Below are 23345 nucleotides of genomic sequence, written 5' to 3'. Positions count from 1 at the left end.
CCTTTCTCTGACAGTAAAAAATTTGGTGGTTATTATTCACAATATATTTACTTATTTGTTCAACACCAGATTACACATAAAACAATTTTAGAATTTCTAACCTACAGCCTTGTGAAAAACAAATTTACTAAATACAGTAAAATATTGTGTGCTCTTTACCTTTAGAGTACATAGTTAACTAACAGTCCAAAGTTACTTAAATCTTTTTTCTCACCTCTTTTATTGTGGTTATGTTATAAATCTGTAATAAATTCAGTGCTTTTTTTTTTTTTTTCTGAGACGGAGTTTCGCTCTTGTTACCCAGGCTGGAGTGCAATGGCGCGATCTTGGCTCACCGCAACCTCCGCCTCATGGGTTCAAGCGATTCTCCTGTCTCAGCCTCCCGAGTAGCTGGGATTACAGGCATGCACCACCACCACGCCTAGCTAATTTTATATTTTTAGTAGAGACGGTGTTTCTCCATGTTCAATGCATATTTTAAAACATAAATAGTATTTGTAAAAATATATTGAAAAACACCATATATATGGAACTGTCTCTCTTGCAGACAACTTGAAGGCTTGGAGAAACATCCCCAGGCTAAGTACTCCCAAGCCTGTAGGAAGGTTAGAACCCTCATCCCTTCCTACCTTACTCCTCTCACCGGATGTCCTTATCTGTTTCTGTATCACCTGTTTCCTTAGTCCTACGGGAAGACATTCTCACAAGTGCTTTAAAAGTCCTGAACCTCACTGCAACCTCCGCCTCACGGGTTCAAGCAATTCTCCAGCCACAGCCTCCCGAGTAGCTGGAACTACAGGCGCACGCCGCAACGCCCAGCCAATTTTTTGTATTTTAGTAGAGACGGGGTTTCACCGTGCTGCGCAGGCTATTCTCCAACTCCTGAACTCAGGCAATCCGCCCTCCTCGGCCTTCCAAAGTGCTAGGATTACAGGCGTGAGCCACCGCGCCCGGCCTTTCTTGTTACTTTTAATACCAGTTTTTTTGCTGGGGAGTTTTCTACGCTATCAGCCCTACTTGAATCAAGTATCTCACTGCAATCCCTTTTCCTTTTCGCGTGTGCTGAAGATGGCCACCAGGTGGCACTTTAGAGTTTCCTTCGGCCCCATTTTGAAAGTCAGCTGCTTGGATTCGGTTGACTTCAGAAAGCAATGTATTTCATGAGATGGGAAGAGATATTCTAGTTGCCTTTTAATTTTAGTTAAGAAATTTCCTCCATTTAGGTCCAAGCAAAATGAAAAAAAGGAAGCACATTTCAGCCTCTCTCCTCTTCTTTGCCTAGGAATCGTGAACTCTTCCCTCTTCCTTTATAAAACTTATCTCAAGAAAAAACAAACATACATATTGGTTGACAGCCAAAGCAGGTTTATCTAAGAGTGACGGAGCTCCTTAGTCTATCAGCCTCTGCCAAAGAAGCTCAGACAGGACATCAAGAGGCTGGAATTCAGGTAGAAACTCCACCACTGACTCTCAGTACTTCCTTGAGTCATTTAACTTTTTTGGAGCTTCAGTTTTCTTATGTGTAAAACAAATGGATTGAACTCCATGCTCTCAAACACAAATCCCTCAGATGCCAGGTGGATACCATAAATCTATGAAGAGGCTGAAGAGGGGTTTAGGACAACAGGATCTTGTATTGACTAAACTAGAATTACAAAATGCATGCTCTACGAAATGCATTCAAATTTAAATTTGATTGAGAAGACCAAACAAAATACCTCTGGGCATTGAAAGTGTTCAGAAAGCTCCAAGCGTGCAGTTCTTAGACCGGAGAATCTTTATCACTGAGGCTTCTTTTCTTTTCTTTCTTCCTTTCTTTTTTCTTTCTTTCTTTCTTTCTTTCTTTCTTTTTTTTTTTTTTTTTTTTTTTTTTTTGAGACAGGGTCTCACTCTGCACCCAGGCTGGAGTGCAGTGGTGCAATCTCAGCTCTTTGCAGCCTTGATCTTCCAGGCTCAAGGGATCCTCCTGCCTCAGCCTACCAAGTAGCTGGAACTACAGGCACGTGCCACCATGCCTGGCTAATTTTTGTATTTTTTTGTAGTGTTGGGGTTTCACCACGTTGTCCAGGCTGGTATCAAACTCCTGAGCTCAAGCAATCCATTCACCTCAGCCTCCCAAAGTGCTAGGATTACAGGTATGAGCCACTGCGCCCAGCCTCACCCATGCTCTTTCTGTTTGAAATATTAGCCACTACCACTGTTCTCCATCACCTCTGCATATCTAAATCCTAATTTGTTCTTACAAAACCCATTCAAATGCCACTCACTCAAGGATGTTTCCCTTGATTTGAGTCTTTCTAAATTAAAAGGCATTTTCTCTTTCTTCTGAATTCCCCTCCTTTTGGCCCTTATTGCTTTTTTTATTGTGTTGTTTATGTGCTGGTCATCAGTCTTTCTCTACATATTTACTTTTAAGCTCCTTGAGAGCAGAGTTCATGTCTAATTAATTTTATGTCTCCAACATCTGGAAAATCAGCCAACAAATATTTATTGAGTACCTACTTGGTTCATGTTTACGTGATTTTAGGCACTCAGCACAAAGTTGTGGAGACTCAGTAAGTGCTTGCTGAATTAATAGTGTTAAATGGCCAGCAGGGACAGTAAAAGTGAGAAAAGAAGATACTACCAAATGTTAGTGAAGACGTGGAAGAACTGGAAATCTCATACTCTGCTGGCCCCTATAATCTTTGCACTCTAGTGTGTTCCAATCACTATTTTTTTTTTTTTTTTTTTTTTTTTGAGACGGAGTCTCGCTCTGCCGCCCAGGCTGGAGTGCAGTGGCCCGATCTCAGCTCACTGCAAGCTCCGCCTCCCGGGTTTATGCCATTCTCCTGCCTCAGCCTCCTGTGTAGCTGGGACTACAGGCGCCCGCCACCTCGCCCGGCTAGTTTTTTGTATTTTTTAGTAGAGACAGGGTTTCACGGTGTTAGCCAGGATGGTCTCGATCTCCTGACCTCGTGATCCGCCCGTCTCGGCCTCCCAAAGTGCTGGGATTACAGGCTTGAGCCACCGCGCCCGGCCCCAATCACTATTTTTTTTTTTTTTTTTTGGAGACAGAATCTCTTTCTGTCGCCCAGGCTGGAGTGCAGTGGCATGATCTCAGCTCACTGCAAGCTCAGCCTCCCAGGTTCAAGTGATTCTCCTGCCTCTGCTTCCCAAATAGTTGGGACTACAGGTGCATCCCAGCAGGCCCAGCTATTGTTTTTTGTTTGTTTGTTTTTTGTATTTTTAGTAGAGACAGGTTTTTGCCATATTGGCCAGGTTCGTCTTGAACTCCTGATGTCAAGTGATCTGCCCACCTCGTCCTCCCAAAGTGCTGGGATTACAGGTGTGAGCCACCATGCCTGGCCTCCCATCACTATCTTATGTTGCATGGCAAGAGAGATTTTGCAGATGTAATTAAGTTTACTAATCAGTTGATGTTACAATAGGAAGAGTGAGTGGGCCCAATCTAATCCTATGAGCCCTTTAAAAGCTGAGAGTTTTCTTCAGCTGGGGGCAGAAGAGGAAGTCAGAGAGATTCAAAACTCAAGAAGGACCTGATGCATTGTTGCTGTTTTAACAATAGAGGGAGCCCCTGGGCCTGAGAGTGGCCTCTGGAAGCTGAGAGCAGCCCTCAGCTAACAGCCTGCCAGAAAATGGAGACCTCAATCCTGTAAACTGCATGGAACAATTCTGGCAACAACCTCAATGGGTTTGGAAGCAGAATCTTCCCTAGAATCTCCCAGTGAGAACCGAGACCAGCTGACACCTTGATTTTGGCCTTGGAAGCAGAGAGACCAGTTGAGCCTGCCTGCACTTTTGACCTGCAGAACTGTGAGATAATAAATGGGTACTGTTTTAACCTACTAAGTTTGTGGTAATTTTCTATGCAACAATTTCGAAACAAATACAGACACTCAAGCAGCTCTGTGGAGGGACGCACAGAGAGAGGAACGGAGGCTCTCGCTGAAAGCCAGCACTGACTTGCTGGCTATGTGAGTGAACCACCTTGAAAACATGGATCTCTGTCCCCAGTCAAGCCTTCAGATGACTGCAGCCCTGGCTGACATGTTGACCACCACTTCATGCAAAGGTCTGAGCCAGAAACACCCAACCAAGCTGCTTTGGAATTCCTGACTTACATACATCATTAGAGATAAAAATTTATTCTCGTTGTTGTGAGCCACTGTTTTGGAGTAAATTGTTATGAAGCCATAGATCACTAATAAGTGTTCAGTAAGTGTTTACAGACTGATTGGCCACCCTAGGGCATTAGAGCCAAGCAGGGAAATTTCAGGCACCTCTGATGTCTGGTGTCTCAGAATTCCAACCACACCTGCAGCCCCCTCCTCACTAAGGCAGGTCCTTTACCTAACTACCTTTCCCTCCTGCCCTAAATCCTTGCTGGAATTCCTGCCTGAGGTTTTCAGGGTCTAGACTTGCCTGAGTTGCTCTGAACATGCTTAAGTTTCCTCAGCATAAAAATGAGAGAAGGAGGGTGCAGTGGCTCATGCTCGTAAACCCAGAATTTTGGGAGGCTGAGGCAGGCGGATCACCTGAGGTCAGGAGTTCAAGACCAGCCTGGCCAACATGGTAAAACCCCATCTCTGCTTAAAAAAAAAAAAAATATATATATATATATATATATATAAATATATAATATATATACAAATATATATATAATAAATATATTATATATATATATATAAAAATTAGCCAGGTGTGGCAGTACACGCCTGTTGTCCCAGCTACTCCAGAGGCTGAGGCAGGAGAATCACTTGAACCCAGGAGGCAGAAGTTTCAATGAGCAGAGATCGCACCACTGCACTCAGCCTGGGCAACAGAGCAAGACTCCATCTCAAAAAGAAAAAAAAAGAGAAAGAAAGAAAAAAGAAAAATGTCTTTCCTAAAATGAGAAAAAAAACATTTTTACTTCATGAGAGAGTTGTAAATTAAGCAATAGTGGTATGAACACAAAACACAATACAGGCATTAAAAAGATAGAGAAAAGCTCTGTCTAGACAAATGTGGAACACTAACCAAGACTATTAACAATAACAGACAACAGATATATTTTTAAATGAAAAAAGCAAGGTTTAGAACAAGGTGTACACTTGGCTATCACTCTGTTAGGAAAACTCTATTTAGAATAGCTCTGGTAATAAAGATTGCCTGTGTTTTTCTTGTTACCTAAGATTGACTTTTTTTTCCCCCTAAAGCAAGTGACTTCATTATCATTCCTTTAAAAATAACCAAGGAAAATTCAGAACATATGTGAAACACAAACAGCTGTGGTTTGGGAGGTAAACAAAGGTCTAACACAGCCCTGAAATGCAACAGCCTCTGAATGGCCTGGGCCGCATGGGTGACTGGGGTTCTGTTAAAAGGGCAGGCTCCTCCCTCCTAGCCCTGAAGCCCCAGGAACCTGCCTTGAAAGACAAGCTCTCCTACTAATACGCAACTTGCAGGGTCTTGCCCTAACATCCAAGACTTAGTAACATCTCCTTTCTCCCAAAACCCAGCTGGAACTCAACTAATCCTAAATGAAAACTCAAGAACAGTACACCAAATGCCACCTGTTGTTTGTCAGGGTCTCAAACTCCAATGCATTTGCCTGTGGTGGGTTTCCTCTCTAAGGGCACCTGTCTGAACTTGGAGCTGCACTTCCACTGGTGCCTCACGGGACCTGGGCTTACTCTCCATCTGAAGTCACGCTCCTCTCTGCAAGACGTCAGGTGGGGAGTAAGTCCGAGAAGGTGGCAAGAGGCTCCTAAGCAACAGAGCATGCTCGTTCCTGGCAGGCATCACCCACAATACCCCAGAGGGCTGGCGAGGCCATGACAGCATGAGGACAGAGAAGGGGCAGAGGGGTGCTTGGAAGTGCTCTTCACTCAGGGGAGCTGGCAGGCCCGGGATGCCAGGCTGTCTGAACAGTGCTGGAACAAAGACAGCTGCCCTGCGCCCCTTGTCGAGCAGCTGCTGGTGATGGGAAACAGCATGACGGCACCACCTCCTTCGTCGCAGGAAATGTTTTGTATTGGGCCAATGACTTCAGTTTTCCTTGCCTGGAGATGCCTTCATGAAGCAGGGGGACAGGGAATATAGGCGGGCATGTTGCAATTGGCATCTCCGGGGCTGCCAAGTCTTGGGTTCACTTGGGGCCAAGGCACTCCACAATCCCATTCCCCTTCATGCCATAGAAGAAGAAGAAGTTGTTGTGAGGAGGGTCCCACTGAGACAGGGCCTTCACAATTTCCTGTGCCAAAATCCCTCCAACCACCGCACACACTGGGGCCATCTTGGAGAAGCAGTACCTGACAAAGTCCTCAGAAAGCAGGTCAGGACTAATACCCGGTGAGTCAAGCACATCGTTTCGTATCTGGAGCAACAACTCGGAATCTTCCCCGTATGTATCAGAACTGGGATCTCTTCCTTTTTCTGTGCGGAACTTTAGGAGCACTTGAAGCAGAAAGTGGCCAGAGGTCGTGTGCTTCAGAGTAGCCTTTGCTTTCCCACTGCTCCAGTCCACCTCCAGGACTTCTTTAACGGGGCAGAAGACCACCTTCTTTTTGACCATCGTTGTCTTAGAAGAATCAAGTTTTACTCTTGGTATCAGGCCCATCTTCTACTCCTTGGCTAACTTTGGCAACTTTAGTTTTCTCTTCTACAAACTCATGTTCTCCTAGATTGGCAAATGTGTATCCATGGTATCCAAAAGCATCTCCTGTAAAGAACTTGATGCTATTTTTGTGACAGATCTGGTCAACTTTAACTATGACATCCCTGGAGCAGCAAGTCAGACACACAGCATCAAAGTGAGTGAAAAATGACTCTGGTTTCTTCTGTATATCCTCAGTGTCCACCTTCACATCCACCATGGGGTTAAGATTCTGAGCTTGCTCCAAAGAGGCTTCAGCCCTGTTTCCGCCAACAGACCCAGTACGAATCAAGAACTGAGCTCCGGGATCTTCTGCTCCGGGATCTTCTGGAGATACCTGTTCGTGATCCAGCATGGGCAGTCCTTTCACTCCAGCCAGGATGAGATTCTTGGCAATTTCAGCCCAGAGTCCTTTCATGCCGACAGGAAGCACCCGGGAGGCCCGCAGCCGCTTTTGGGCCTCCAGTCCCCACAGGCGGATCTGCCGGTCATACTGCACCAGCCTCCTGCCCGCTGATGCCGCCGCCAGTCTCCTCCTTCTCCACCGTGGCGTGGGCTCTTCCTGCCTCAGCTCCGGTCCCGCTCACGCCAACTGCCCGCCGGCCCCACGCACCGCCAATCCTTTTTTTTTTTTTTTTTTTTTTTTTGAGACGGAGTCTCGCTCCGTTGCCCAGGCTGGAGTGCAGTGGCACCATCTCGGTTCACTGCAACCTCCGCCTCCCGGGTTCAAGCGATTCTCCTGCCTCAGCCTCCCAAGTAGCTGGGATTACAGGCACGCGCTACCACGCCAGACTAATTTTTGTGTTTTTAGTAGAGACAGGGTTTCACCGTATTGACCAGACTGGTCTTGAGCTCCTGACCTCGTGATCTGCCCGCGTCAGCCTCCCTAAGTGCTGGGACTACAGGCATGAGCCATCATGCTCAGTCTTTTTTTTTTTTTTTTTTTTAATGTAATCTTGCTCTGTTGCCCAGGCTGGAGTGCAGTGGCGAGATCTCGGCTCACTGCAACCTCTGCCTCTTGGATCCAAGCGATCCTCTTGCCTCAGCCTCCTGAGTAGCTGGAACCACAGGTGAGAGCCACCTCATCTGACTAATTTTTGTATTTTTAATAGAGTCAGGGTTTTGCCATGTTGGCCAGGCTGGTCTCGAACTCCTGACCTCAAGTGATCCACCTGCCTCGGCCTCCCAAAGTCCTGGGGTTACAGGCGTGAGCCACTGCGCCAGACCCAAAATTGCCTTTTGAGAAGAGAATTGGATGGTTGGGGATGGAGAGGAGGGAGAGCTCTTTTTACTGTATAGCTTTTTGTACCTTTTGAATTTGGAACCATGTGTCATGTATTATCTATTAACAATAAATTCCTTCCTTGGATAGAGATTATAGGAGCTGACCACTTTTCAACTTGCCTACTCCCTTTCCCTAACACATTCACACGCAACCGGAACTCCCTCCATACCCACCTTCTGTTCCCAAGTATACTTGAACATACAACCAAATGCTCTCCTTACAACCACATGGCTCCAGCATTTGTACAAAGGCAACAGTGCATCTGCTGCACTCACAGACATCCCCACGCACGGAGCCAGCGAGCATGCAGTCCTGTGTGTATGTGTGTGCTTGTGTGTACATATATCCCTGTGTGCCTTTGACCCAGCCCCTACCCTCTCCCTTTATCTATATCTGTTTCCTGGGTACGTATACCTGGGTGGAGGTCCCTAATTACAAGGGGAAATAGGTTAAAAGTATCCTACTGTAAAGCACTAAATGGGCCTAATTACAAGTGACTGTAAAACTCTAATTATAAGAGGACGCATTAGTTGGAAAAAAAAAAAAAAAAGGAGAAGAAGGCAGACCTGAAAATAAAGGACCTGAGTGACAAATGTAGCCTCCTTAGACTGTTGAGAAAAAAGAGCTTAATTGCCCTTTGATAAAACTGGGGCAGTGGGAAAACAACAGGAGGGGTGGGGAGGGGCCAGCAATCAAAGGAGACTCCTATAGACAAGACCTCTCCCCAGGGAGCTCTCTCTGCCACCCCACCATTTCTCTCATAACTGTCACTTGCCTTCTACTGCTGGTGGGACAAAAGAGGAGGAAGTTGTTACTTGCATCCAGCTTACTCCTTCTTCTACTCTCTGAGCTCCCTCAGGAATCCCAGGTCCTTCGTCCCTTTGCACCTATCAAAATCCATTCTCTCAGGTCCCAGAGGAATGGCCTTGTGAACAGGACACACATTCTGATCCTGACCTAGCTACTCACTAGCTATGTGACATTTGTGAGGCACATACCCTAAGCAAACCTGTTTCCTCAATTCCAAACGGGGCTGGTAACATCTCTTGCAGAGTTGTGAAGATGCACAGAATGGTATATGAGAAAGTGCTTTGTCAATGGGAAATTCTTGCACTGTTAGCCATTAGGGACCGGATTCACTGGACTAGATCGAATGTTCTTGGAAGACAGGAATCATGTCTTAGTCATCTCTGCTTCCAGGTTCCTACCTCTAATAGGGTAGAATCTTAAGAGTCACTCTCACTGTGGGGTAAATGGCAGACCTTAACCACTAGGCTATCTTTCCCTTGGTGTGAACAAATGGACAAAACCTTTGGCAATGGGATGAAACTGTGGTGGCCGTAGCATTAATTCCAATATTTATTGACATTTACTGTGTAGCAGGCACTATCCTAAGCAGTTTATATGTATTCTCATATTTGATCCTCTCAATGTTCTTAAGTGGAGCATATTATCTCCACCATCTCCATTTTAAAGATGGGAAATAGAATCTCAAGAGACTTACCTCAAACTGCACTGCTAGCGAGTAAGGGAGCAGGACTTGAACAAAAACCTACACTCTAACTGTGTAGACTTTAGGCGCCAGCCAGCAGGTGGTGAATGACATTTGGGTTTGGGAGCCTTTCTGTGTGTGTGTGTGACAGAGTCTCGCTCTGTCGCCCAGGCTGGAGTGTAGTGGTAAGATCTCGGCTCACTACAACCTCTGCCTCCTGGGTTCAAGCGATTCTCCTGCCTCAGCCTCCCGAGTATCTGGGATTACAGGCGCACACCACCACTCCTGGCTAATTTTTGTATTTTAATAGAGAAGGGGTTCACCATGTTGGTCAGGCTGGTCTCGAACTCCTGACCTCAGGTGATCTGCCCACCCCGGCCTCCCAAAGTGCTGGGATTGCAGGCATGAGCCACCGTGCCCAGCCAAGACTTTTTAAGTAACCTGCTCATCTATTTATAATTAAAGGCAATACAACTATTGATTAAAGATCCTGATCATTATGCATTAGCCAACATTTATTCAATAAACAAGTATTTAGTACTTGCTGTCTGTATGGTGCTGTATCCAGTAATTGAAATACATTGATAGTACATTGATCGATAACTGCCTCTTCTTTCATGAAACTTTCTGAGTATTCCAGTTGAATCCAAAAACACTAAACATTTCTGTTCGGCACTCTCTTGGGTAGATAAACATACATCTATTATTAGGCCTTTTGCAATATCTGGAAAAGCAATCATTCACTGAGAGAGAACTACGTGCCAGACATGCACTGAGCACTTTATAAATACTTGCTCGTTTGTTTCATGTCTCTCTTGCACCTTCACTAGAAGGCCAGCTCCATGTTTTATTTAACATCTCTAGGGCTGACAATACCTGCCACATAATAGGTGCTCAACAAATACTTGTTGGCCAAATAAATGATCTCTTAACACTTCTGCATGACAGATAGGATTATTCTTCCTCTACTGATGAAGAAACTAACACTCAAAGAGATTGAATCACTTGCCCGAGATCTTGCTACTCTGAGTGACAGGCAGAAGTGTGAATGCTGGGTCTGTCTTCTTTCTTCTATAAGTCTCTTCCATCGGAGTTGTCTAGAGCCAGGGACACTAGGTTGAACAACTCTGAGATAAGATGTGAATATGCAAAAGTGTGTTTGTTGGCTGGGCGCGGCGGCTCAAGCCTGTAATCCCAGCACTTTGGGAGGCCGAGACGGGCGGATCACGAGGTCAGGAGATCAAGACCATCCTGGCTAACACAGTGAAACCCCGTCTCTACTAAAAATACAAAAAAATTAGCCAGGCATAGTGGTGGGCGCCTGTAGTCCCAGCTACTCGGGAGGCTGAGGCAGGAGAATGGCATAAACCAGGGAGGCAGAGCTTGCAGTGAGCCGAGATCGCGCGACGGCACTCCAGCCTGGGCGACTGAGCAAGAGAGACTCCGTCTCAAAAGAAAAGAAAAGAAAAGAAAAAAAGTGTGTTTGCGAGGAGGGAGTGGTCAGCGTGCATGGATCACAGGGAGAGAGAGGACTGAGACTGCAAATCATGTTAGTGTGGGAGGCCAGGAATGCTGAGCTGAGAACTTTGAATTTGAAAGGCACTGGTTAATGCAAAATTTTTACTATATTAGAATTGTGTTTTAGAAAGTTTGTTTGTTTTTTTTTTTGAGATGGAGTTTCACTCTTGTTGCACAGGCTGGAGTGTAACAGTGTGACCTTGGCTCACTGCAAGCTCCGCCTCACAGGTTCAAGCGATTCTCCTGCCTCAGCCTCCCGAATAGCTGGGACTACAGGCGTGCGCCACCATGTCCGGCTAATTTTGTGTTTTTAGTAGAGATGGAGTTTCTCCATGTTGGCCAGGCTGGTTTCAAACTCCCGCTCTCAGGTGATCCGCCCGCCTTGGCCTCCCAAAGTTCTGGGATTACAGGCATGAGCCACTGCGCCCGGCCAGAAAGATTAGCAGAAATGTATAGGGTGGCGTAGAGTTCAGAGAGATGAGACCAGTGTCATTAATTCATCATTTGAGGAGGAAGTAACCAGTCATTGAATAGAGGTGATAACAGTAAGAATGGAAAGGAGGTCATGATGTCAGAAGAAACTCAAATGCCTCAAGTAATGGAGCCACATTGAAATTCAGAGATAGATTTGCAGTGACAAGTAGATGAAGCAGCATCTCTCTTATGGTGACCTCCCCCTTCCTAGAGTTACCTCCAGGTGGGTGGCAGCTTCTGTGGTGGGATTGCTTTAAACCAGTCATCTTCTTGGCAGAGCCTCTGGGAAGCCATTTTTTTAGCAAGTATTTTTGGTGCACTTAGTATTTTATAGGCTCACAGCATCAGCATCGTCACTTTTTCTGCACTTAGTTCAATAAAATGCATTAAGCCCGTACTGTGTTAGGGTTTGAGATATACGAGCAGAGGTGTGGGGCTCTGTCTGGCTTCCTCCTTCAATCTATATGTGACCTCTGTTTTTTGATTCCATCAACCATAAAATGGGAATAATAACACACCTGTCTTACAAGGTTGCTGTAAGGATTAAATAAGTTAATATAGGGAAAGCAAATAGAACAATGCCTGGCATATAGTAAGTGATTTGTAAGTGTTTGCTAATGTTATATAAAGCCTTTCTTCTCAAGGACACAGTTGGATAATAGGATGCATACAGGACACTGTAATAATAGATGCACACACAAGGGACAGAAAGAGCTCTAAAGGGGAGCAATTCTTACAGTTACCTTTTCTATTGTTCATCCTTATCTCTTCCACTGAGAGCAGAGCTCTTTATTTAAAAAAATTTATTTTTATTTTTATTTTTATTGAGATGGAATCTCCTTCTGTTGCCCAGGCTGGAGTGCAATGGTAAGACCTTGGCTCACTGCAACCTCTACCTCCTGGGTTCAAGCTATTCTCCTGCCTCAGCCTCCTGAGTAGCTGGGATTACAGGCAAGTGCCACCACACCCGGCTAATTTTTGTATTTTTAGCAGAGATGGAGTTTCACCATGTTGGTCAGGCTGGTCTCGAACTCCTGACCTAGTGATCCGCCCGCCTCAGCCTCCCCAAGTGCTGGGATTACAGGCATGAGCCACTGCGCCCGGCAGAGCAGAGCTCTTTTCACAGTTTCCTATTATTGTTCCTATTATTTTTCCTATTCTTGTCCTGTTATTCCTATTAATGTTTCATTCCCATTCCTCTCCCCAGACTACTCAGTGAGAAAATGAGGATTAAATATACCCAAACTCCACAACCCTTGGACTTACTGAGAGTGTGTAAGACACAGAGCTCCCATGCAATTTTGAAGTGACTTTTATCCCCTTCCACCTCTGCAGTCCTGCCAGGAATGAAATCTTTGCTTGGGACAAATGAGATTATGTTCTCTTTGGAGAGGACAATCTCCATCTCTCCCTAGACACAGATATTCATTTGCCTGCAATGAACCTGCAAGGCAGATGAGCCTCTGAGATACCCTCTTTCTTGTTCACTTAGGGGTGAAAAATTACCAGCAAGAAACCAATTAGCATCCTCTACAAGCAGGTCCCAAGCCTTCTGGAGCCAATTCTTTTACTCCATCTTCTGCACACAAGCATCATCTGCTTTGGGGTTTTGCCCTAATTGAGTCAAACCTGTGCTGTTATCATTTGTTCACTGTAGCCCCAAGAGAGAAGAGCAAAGGAGGGAGGGAAGGAGGGGGCTCTGTCTTCCTTTGTCTCCAGCCCAAAGGAAGAGAGAGAGGGTGACTGGCCAAAGGGATCAGAGGTCAATGATGGAGGAACTGCCTAGACACTGAGTGGCTGATTTACATGCAATGAAAAGCAATACAAATGAATTGCTTGAATACTTATTGTAATATGTACCAGACACTATACTAAATGCTTTATATGGATTAACAGAATTATCACAACTCTCTCTGTTAGTTCCCATTTAAAAATGAGGAAAAAAAATTAAAAATTAAACTAAAAAATTTAAAAATGAGAAAAAATAGAGTCACTAAGAGGGTAAGGACTTGCCCAAGGTGACATAACTAGACAGAAAGGGAAACCGAGGCTGGATGTGGTGACTCACGCCTGTAATCCCAGCACTTTGGGAGGCTGAGGCGGGTGGATCACCTGAGGTCAGGAGTTCGTGATCAACCTGACCAACACGGTGAAACCCTGTCTATACTAAATATAAAAAATTAGCTGGGCATGGTGGCACGTGCCTCTAATCCCAGCTACTTTGGAAGCTGAGGCAGGAGAATAGCTTGAACCTGGGAGGCGGAGGTTGCGGTGAGCTGAGATTGTGCCATTGTACTCCAGCCTGGGCAACAAGAGCGAAACTCTGTCTCAAAAAAAAAAAGGAAGGAAGGAAGGAAGGAAGGAAGGAAGGAAGGAAGGAAGGAAGGAAGGAAGGAAGGAAGGAAGAAAGAAAGAAAGGGAAACCAAGATTTGGGCCTCAAGATGCCTGTGCCGTGCTCGCTTATTTCCTCAGCCAGCCGATTGGCTGTATTTAAGGAACTAAGTTATCAACTGCAACATTGGAGCAAAGACTCAAGTTCAGCTTATGCTGCAGAGAAAAAAACCAAAAACTCCTGCTGAGAAACCAACAAGCCTCTTTCTTTGTGATCTTTGTTATCTGGAGAAAGCTATGATGTGCGCCAGGGAGGGAGTGTTCCCCTGCTACAGACTCTGACCTGGCTGCAGTAGGGGAGACACAGAGGAAACACAAGCAGACTTCAGGGAGCCGGGGCCTAACGGGGAAATACTTGTAAATACTGAGATAAGCTAAGGCAAGTTGATGTCTGCCATCAGGGGCAAACTGTCTGAAACCCAAAGCCCAAACTCAAAGCACTCAAGGCCTCTCCCCGCTGTGGCCTCTGCCAGCCTCTGCAGGCTTGGAGCTCTCACCTTGCGTGAAGACAAAGATGAAATTTTTCTCCCAAGTAACAGCTTCTTCTCATTCTGACTCCACTGGCAATGCCCAGCCCTCCATCGTTGGAGTAAAACTGCTTGCGTTCACATCCAAATGTCAGATTCCGTTTCTTAGAGCTTATGGCTGCACATTCAAATGTCCTCGGGAGTCCGTCAGGTGAAACACACAAACAATGGAGGTATAATCCAGCATGAGTGGTTAGCCTACCTTAAGCTATGGCGTGTATGTTTTCCCTAAAGGCTTTCAGCATGAAAAGTGTTTGATAATACTGTGCTGACCAGGCAAGACCCCTGTGGCTCCATCACTACAAGGCTCTTACCTTCAACGGGGAGGAGCAATGGCAGAGGGCCCAGAGTTTCTTTTTTTCCTGTGAATTCTTTTCTTTTCTTTTTCTTTCTTTCTTTCTTTTTTTTTTTTTTTTTTTTTTTTTTTTTTGAGACAAGGTCTCACTCTGTCACCCAGGCTGGAGTGCAGTGGTGTGATATCTTGGCTCATTGCAGCCTCTGCCTCCTGGGCTCAAGCAATCCTCTCACTTCAGCCTTCGTGTAGCTGGGACTACAGGCACACATCACTACACCTGGCTAATTTTTGTATTTTTAGTAGAGATGGGGCTTCACTATATTGGCCAGGCTGGCCTCAAGTCATCCACCCGCCTTGGCCTCCCAAAGTGCTGGGATTACAGGTGTGAACCACAACACCTGGCCTCTTGTGCATTTCTTGACAGTAGGAAGTAGGAGAGTGTGGTTTCACCACACTGTGAGGACATGGATAGACTCCAGAGACAGATTATGTGATTTTGATCCCAGTTCTGCTATTTATTGACGCTATAGCTCTGGACAGGTTATATGCCTTCCTCTGCCTCAGTTTCTTCATCTGCAAGATGGGGATGATGATAGAACAAACTTCATTAAAGCTGTTGTAGGAATTAAATGAGTTATCTCTAAAGTGCTTAGAATAGTGCCTTGTGCATATTTGGTGGCATGCAAAAGTGTTAGCAATTATTGTATCTATAGTACCCATTTCACAGTTCTGGATGCTGTGGACATATAATAACAGTCTGTGTATAGTGTGACAGCAAGGAGCTAATCAAGAGTTCTATCTGTGGCAATATCTCTAACTTTCTGGGTTTTCTGGAGTTTACCTTTATATCTTCATTTCTCATTTTGTAATTAATAATAACAACAAATAGTAATAACATAATAACATTGTTTACTATGCAATATATTTTCTTTTTTTATATTTCCAGCCTGGGCGACAGGACAAGACTCTGTCTCAAACAAACAAACACCCCTCACAACAGTGAGATAGGCATTATAATCTCCATTTACAAATGGAAAAAGTGAGACCCTGAGGGGTTAGGTGACTTGCCCAAGCTGACACAGCCAAGTGCAGGGCCAGCCTTTCCCTCACTGTGCCACCTGGAGGGGTTGGTGTCACCACCAGTGGAATCAATCAAGCCACCAAATGTATGACATCATACTAAATGTTGAGAGGATATAGAGAGTATTCTAGACATTCCCTATGCTCAAAGTGTAAAGACATGACACACATGGGGAAATGAGTTAAGGATAGAAGAAAAGTTTCAAAGCGGTAGAATTGGAAAGGAAGGGAAAACAGTTCTCAAGTGTCAATGGGAAAGCCACATTCTATGCCAATAAAAGGGATTTGTGCATGAAGTATTCTAGGAAACATGCTGACCAAACAGAGGAAGCCAGAAGGGAGAGGATGCTGCCCTGCTCGGCCCCACAACAGCATCCAGCAATGAGCTGAACCCTCATGCACAGAATCCTTCATTGCCACAAAACACCTCTTCTTTTTCTTTTTTTTTCCAGGGTGTGTGTGTGTGTGTGTGTGTGTGTGTGTGTTTCATTATGATTTTGATTGAGGACTGGGGAATTGATGCCCTGCAACTCTTCTCTTCAGCATTCTCATCGCTTTAATTTGTTGCGCTGCCTAATTACCTAAATACTTCTGGCCAAGAAGCAGAATGGGGATGTTGGGGCTGGTGTATCACCTTCCTCCTCTTTCCCCAGTAGTGCTGTCCCCATCTCAATTCAAAAGGCCTAGCAGCTTCCGTCGGAGTGTAGCAGCTCCATTTCCCTCCAATATTAATAATTATGACATTAGAAGGGTGATCTGCTGCAATTCAGGCTTTCTATTTGCAGACTGGCAGCTGCATATCAATGGCATGATTAGGCAAATGAAATCAGATTGGCACTGTTATGAAATATTTACATGGCCAGAATGCATATGCTTCAATCTCATTGTTCCCATTATTAAGCCATTTTATAATCTCATAACATTTAGACTCACACTTTGCATTTCTAATTAACTTGAGAAGTGACTTCGCTGGGAATTAATTGCAACTTGTGCATTCTTATACACACAAACTCACTGAGAAACAAACTCTGGTTGGCAATCATGCAATTCACCCCCAAGATGGACTCCAGGTTGACTTCTGTTCTACACCGGCCTCACTGTCGGTTGGGAAAAGTGGCTGGGGACCTTGGTTTTCATTAAAATTTGGCTACAAATCACATGCAGGATCAGTCTGAGCACAAGGGTTCCTTTGGAGAGACTCATTCCCACCTGAATAGCCTTTCACAAAGGACCAGTTCAGTGCAGAGCAATGTTTTTTTCTTGTTGCTGTTTGTTTGTTTTGAGACAGAGTTGCTCTGTCGCCCAGGCTGGAGTGCAGTAGCACGATCTTGGCTCACTGCAACATCCACCTCCCAGGTTCAAGCGATTCTCCTGACTCAGCCTCCTGAGTAGCTGGGATTCCAGCCATGTGCCACCAGGCCCGGCTAATTTTTGTATTTTCAGCAGAGACAGGGTTTCACCTTGTTGGCCAGGCTGGCCTCAAACTCCTGACCTCAAGTGATTGGCCCACCTCGGCCTCCTAACGTGCTGGGACTATAGGTGTGAGCTACCACGTTTGGCCAGGACAATGGTTTTCAGCTGTCTGGATTTCATGGATCAATAACATCTCTATAATAATAATAATAATAATGACATAAAGATTTGGGATATTGAAATAGCAGTTATTTTAAGCTACTATATTGCCTTTGTTTAAAATTACTTCTGTGTGAACAGTGTGGTGTATCTCTCACACTTCAGGGTGGCTTAGTTAGCATTTGAGTGTTTCTAATCAAAAGTCCATGCCCTTGAAGTGGCTACTATCAGGCACTTTAATAATCTTTATTTCCTATTAACATCAGAGTCTTGTTAATGTGCACAATTGGTGTTAGAAAGATTTTTTACTGGTGAAATGAATGGTGTTCAAGATATATGGATTGGTTAGAAATATTGACAAGGTACTCATGAATGATCAGGGAATTTGCTGGAAGCTTGCTTAGTGGCCTACCCTTTGGAATAGTGCCCTAGGCCTAAAATTTTGCGTGGTCATATTTTAGGAAGCTTATACAGGATTTGACTGCCTGGCTCTAAATAAGAAAGTATCTGAAGTCACTGCAAGTGAACCTTGCTTGCAAGATACTTGCAAGTTAGTAGTTCTAAACTGGGGACAACTTTGCTTTCCCCACCAACCCTTCCTGGGGGGCATTTGCAATGGTCTGGAGACATTTTTGGTTGTCACAATTATAAGCACGTACGTGTGTGAGTATGTAGTGGGTAGAAGCCAGATATACTGCTAAACATCCCACAATGCACAAGATAGCCCCCACAACAGCAACAACGAAAAATGGCCCATTCCAAGGGATATGAACAGACATTTCTCAAAAGACATGCATACAGCCAATAGACACATGAAAAAATGCTCGTCATCACTGGCCATCAGAGAAATGCAAATCAAAACCACAATGAGATACCATCTCACACCAGTTAGAATGGCAATCATTAAAAAGTCAGGAAACAACAGGTCCTGGAGAGGATGTGGAGAAATAGGAACACTTTTACACTGTTGGTGGGATTGTAAACTAGTTCAACCATTATGGAAAACAGTATGGCGATTCCTCAAGGATCTAGAACTAGATGTACCATATGACCCAGCCATCCCATTACTGGGTACATACCCAAAGGATTATAAATCATGCTGCTATAAAGACACATGCACACGTATGTTCATTGCGGCACTATTCACAATAGCAAAGACTTGGAATCAACCCAAATGTCCATCAGTGACAGACTGGATTAAGAAAATGTGGCACATATACACCATGGAATACTATACAGCCATAAAAAAGGATGAGTTTGTGTCCTTTGTAGGGACATGGATGCAGCTGGAAACCATCATTCTCAGCAAACTATCGCAAGAACAGGAAACCAAACACCACATGTTCTCACTCATAGGTGAGAACTGAACAATGAGATCACTTGGACTTGGGAAGGGGAACATCACACACCGGGGCCTATTATGGGGAGTGGGGGCGGGGATTGCATTGGGAGTTATACCTGATGTAAAGGACGAGTTGATGGGTGCTGACGAGTTGATGGGTGCAGCACACCACTATGGCACAAGTATACATATGTAACAAACCTGCATGTTATGCACATGTACCCTAGAACTTAAAGTATAATAATAATAATAATTTTTTTAAAATGGCCCATTCCAAAATGTCAAGAGTGCCAAGGTTTAGAAACCCTGGGAAAGGACAGAGCTTCAACTTCACTAAGCTCACAGAACTAACTGCTGATGTTTGTGTGTGTGGCTGACTTTAGGCTGTGCCTCTTTCTCTGTAAATAGACAACTGGACAATGAAGTTGTGGAGAATTTCATTCCTTTTCTATCTCCACTCTTGGAGGTTACTAATAGCTATCAAAAAGAATCCAAAGGTTAAAAAAAAAGTTGAGAAAGAAAAAAGAATACAGTATTTCTACATAAGCAAGTTGTCTTGGGTCAATTTCAAACCGTAGTGTAGGTTTCAGGGTTTTCTTGTGGAAACCTTAAATTTTATTAATTTCAGACTTTTAAAATAAACAGCCAGGCCGCACGTGCTTTCATACATTGCTCTCTCATTTGAAGCCACCGTAATCCTTTGAGGTAGCGTTATTCCCATCTTACAGAAGAAAAATAGGCTTTCATGACTTGCCCAAGGTTACATGGCTAATACATGTTTTCCAGTATCTTAACTCAGCACTCTGCTTCTAAGATTTCAGAGGGAAAACATTTCGGCCGTGATTTTTTTTCTTTTCTTTTCTTTTCTTTTCTTTTCTTTTTTTTTTGAGACAGTCTTGCTGTGTCACCCAAGCTGAGTACAGTGGCCAGATCTCAGCTCTCTGCCACCTCCGCCTCCTGGGTTCAAGTGATTCTCGTGCCTCAGCCTCCTGAATAGCTGGAACTACAGGCGTGCACCACCACGCCTGGCTAATTTTTGTATTTTCAGTAGAGACAGGGTTTCACCATGTTGGCCAGGCTGATCTCGAAATCCTGACCTCAAGTGATCTGTCTGCCTCAGCTTCCCAACGTGCTGGGACCGTGTGTGGCCTGCTATGATTTAACTAAAGGGCTTTGAATGTGTTCCCACTCTGTCTGATGGATCATAAGATGAAATGGTCCTTAATGGATCATCTAGTCTAGAAATTCTCAAACTTAAAGATCAATAGCCTTTTAAAAATAATTATATACTTTTATTTTTCCATAGGAAAAAAGTTTTCAAAACCTCCCACCACTTACTTTCGATACCATTTCATTAAAGAAAGGATATTTTAATCCCAGGAAAATAAAAAGGAAAAATTTTTCCTTCATTCATTCAACAAATATTGATTAAGTGCCTCTTACATGCAGGTATTCTTCTAGGTATTGGAAACCAGAGAAAAAGAATATCATCGAAGTCCTTACCCTCTTGGAGCTTACATTTCAATGATATCATCTCAGAAGAAAAGCCCTTTAAATGAAATACATTGAACTCTGAAAGATTCTTTACAGTATCCTTATTGTTCTCATTTAATGAATAAAAACCTTGTCATGTATCAGCATTGGTCCATAGACCAGCATTTGGGAACTCTGGATCTAGCTCATCTCCAGGGACAGAACAATGAAGTTATCACAGATGGAAGGAAATCAGAAGGAAATTTGGATATAATCTGGATTCTCCTAGGGACAAGACTTGGTGGCCTAGGTGAGAAAGGAATTGTACTATTTACTGTGCACCACGGGGTAATCTCAGTCGGATTTCTATGAGTTCAACTTCTGGCTCTTTGGTTCAACAGGTAAAGTGGCATTTTCTAAATCACCTTGCTTTGCCTGCTTTTTCTCCACCTCACTGGTAAGGCCGGAAATGTTCCCAAACACCCTTTGATCTGGCAATCATTGTAGCTCATTAGCAGGTCTAGGAGGCTGAGTTCATTCCACACAAGGGAAACTGAGCTGCAGGAGGTCACCTGGGAAGGCAGCAATGGCTTGAGGATCAAAACCCAGCTCTTCTGCTTCTATCCACGTATCTGCTCATTGAACAACTCAGAGTCATGTCTGTTCAGAGTAGTAAAGGCCAGAAGTATATTCTCCATGGCCCCACAAGAGCAACCTTGCTTGGATTTCCCCCTAGATTATTTGAGTTCCAACTCTTCAAAATCACCCTTCCCATTTTGCCCAAAGTATGTGCCCCTGGGAGTTCAGGGCAACAAGTTTGCATTGCTAATATCTCCTCCTTCCTGAGGGGCCCAGCAGGCTTAGAAATGGATATAAAATGTTCAAATACTGACAGATTATACCAGAGAAAGAGCTCAAGAAAGAGGTAAGAGCGGTCAGGTACGGTGGCTCACCCCTGTAATCCCAGCACTTTGGGAGGCCGAGGCAGGTGGATCACCTGAGGTCAGGAGTTCAAGATTAGCCTGGCCAACATGAAACCCCGACTTTACTAAAAATACAAAAATTAGCCAGGCGTGGTGGCGGGCACCTGTAATCCCAGCTACTCGGGAGGCCGAGGCAGGAGAATCGCTTGAACCCGGGAGTTCCAGAGGTTGCAGCAAGCTGAGACCATGCCCCTGTACTCCAGCCTGGGTGACAGAGTGAGACTCTGTCTCAAAAAAAAAAAAAAAAAAAAGAAAGAAAGAAAGAAAGAAAGAGATAAGAGCAAGGCGGGAGCAGCAGGAGCTCTGGTAGGAGCTGAAAGTCAAGGCTAGAAGACTGTTCTGTTAGCTCTCCCGGTCACCAAGATCTGAATGTGGAGATGAGAAGACAGGATCCTTGTCCTACTTTAACAGCCTTCTCTACTCTGTCTGAACATGGTTAATTAGTTTTGTTTTACGGAAAGGGAATTCTGGCTGGCTGGAACACTTACAGGACACCATGTCTCTCCCTTGGCCTCCAGGCAGGGGTGTGTTTGCATCATTGCTGGTGGCTGCCATTAGGAAGTGCTCCACTTCCTTTGTCCAAAGCTGTACAGACTGACTCTTCCACCTAAACGCCTGCTTTTAAACATGACCTTCCCAACTCACCTCCTGTGGCTGGCTGTGGTACATTCGCAAATCTGACTTTGACAACACATTCAATTTTCTTCATTTATGAGGGAATTCTACCTCAATCCACTACTCTACTACGAAGAAGAAGGGCGACTAAGTGATAATAAAACCAGTGGCTAATGCCAACATCTTTCTGTTTGGCACTTGAGGGGATGCACTCTGTGTTAGTCTGTTCTCACATTGCTATAAAGAAATATCTGAGACTGGATAATTTATAAAGAAATGAGGTTTAATGGCTCATGGTTCTGCAGGTTGTACAGGAGGCGTAGCAGCTTCCGCTTCTGAGGAGGCCTCAGGAAGCTTCCAATCATGGTGGAAGGCAAAGGGGGAGCAGGTATTTCACATGGCAGGAGCAGGAGCAAGGTTGTGGGGGGGAAGAGGTGCCACACACTTTTAAGTGACCAGATCTCAGGAGAACTCATTATTGCAATGACAGTACCAAGGGGGATGGTGCTAAACCATCCATGAGAAATCTACCTCCATGTTCCAATCACCTCCCACTGGGACCCACCTCCAACATTAGGGATTATAGTTTGACATGAGATTTGGGCAGGACATGAATCCAAACCATATCATATGCTTTTTTTTTTTTTTTGAGATGGAGTCTGGCTCTGTTGCCCAGGTTGAAGTGCAGTGGCATGATCTCAGCTCACTGCAACCTCCACCTCCCAGGTTCAAGTGATTCTCTTGCCTCAGCCTCCTGAGTAGGTGGGATTACAGGTGTGAGCCACTACGCCTGCCTAATTTTTGTATTTTTAGTAGAGGCAGGGTTTCACCATGTTGACCAGGCTGGTCTCAAACTCCTGACCTCGTGATCTGCCCACTTCAGCCTCCCAAAGTGCTGGGATTACAGGCGTGAGCCACTGCGTCCAGCTGTTTTGTTTTCTTAATATTGGAAAGGCTTTTCTATGGCAGTAAGCTTTCTTCCATGAGTTCAGAGATCTGAATAGGAATCAGTAGTAGAGGTTTCATGGAAGTAAATTGAGGCGTCCAATGCGGAAGACATTAAACTGTCTTCGATGTTTTCCATGTGAGGCCCACTTTGGGTAGAGGCTGGGTCAGATATATTTAAGGCCTCTTTTTGCTATTGTGTGTGTGTGTGTGTGTGTGTGTAGGCACGCATGTGTTATATACAATATAGGCTCTCCTGTACCCAGGAAGGTTTTTGTTTTTTAATGGGGAGAATGTGGCCAAGATCATCCTCCGCAAGTGCAGTACTTGAGGGAATGTGAACGTGGTCCACATGGAGATGCACACGTAAAGATACATGAGCACAGAGTGGCAGTATTGCCTAATTTTTATTAAGCACTTACCACGTGCCAGATGCTGCCCTAAGCACTTTCCACGCTTGTCTCATTTAAAACTCCCAGCCATCCTGTGAGGAGGTAGGGGCCATTTGTTAATGTCCTGGTTTTACAGATAAGACAGAGGCTCTGAGAGGTCACAGGGAATATGCCCAAGGGCACACAGCTCGGTAGAGTGGGGAGGTATATCCTGGAGTGTCTGATGATCAGCTTCATTAAGGAGAACGCATGATTTGTATTCAAACACAGACACACATTCTAAGGCTGTACAGGTGTTAGAGACAGTGTCAAAGGGCAGA

The 23345-nt window shown here is 44.6% G+C and overlaps 1 pseudogene; it reads right to left on the bottom strand.

Moving 5' to 3' along the window:
* Positions 1-6103: 6103 nt before the first annotated feature.
* LOC105476328 (SUMO-activating enzyme subunit 1 pseudogene) lies at positions 6104-7073 on the bottom strand (annotated as a pseudogene).
* Positions 7074-23345: the final 16272 nt, after the last annotated feature.

Source organism: Macaca nemestrina, chromosome 12, assembly GCF_043159975.1.
Source record: "Macaca nemestrina isolate mMacNem1 chromosome 12, mMacNem.hap1, whole genome shotgun sequence".
NCBI lineage: Eukaryota > Metazoa > Chordata > Mammalia > Primates > Cercopithecidae > Macaca > Macaca nemestrina.
Note: the sequence above shows the minus strand (reverse complement) of the source record. Positions and strands in the feature narration are given on the sequence as shown.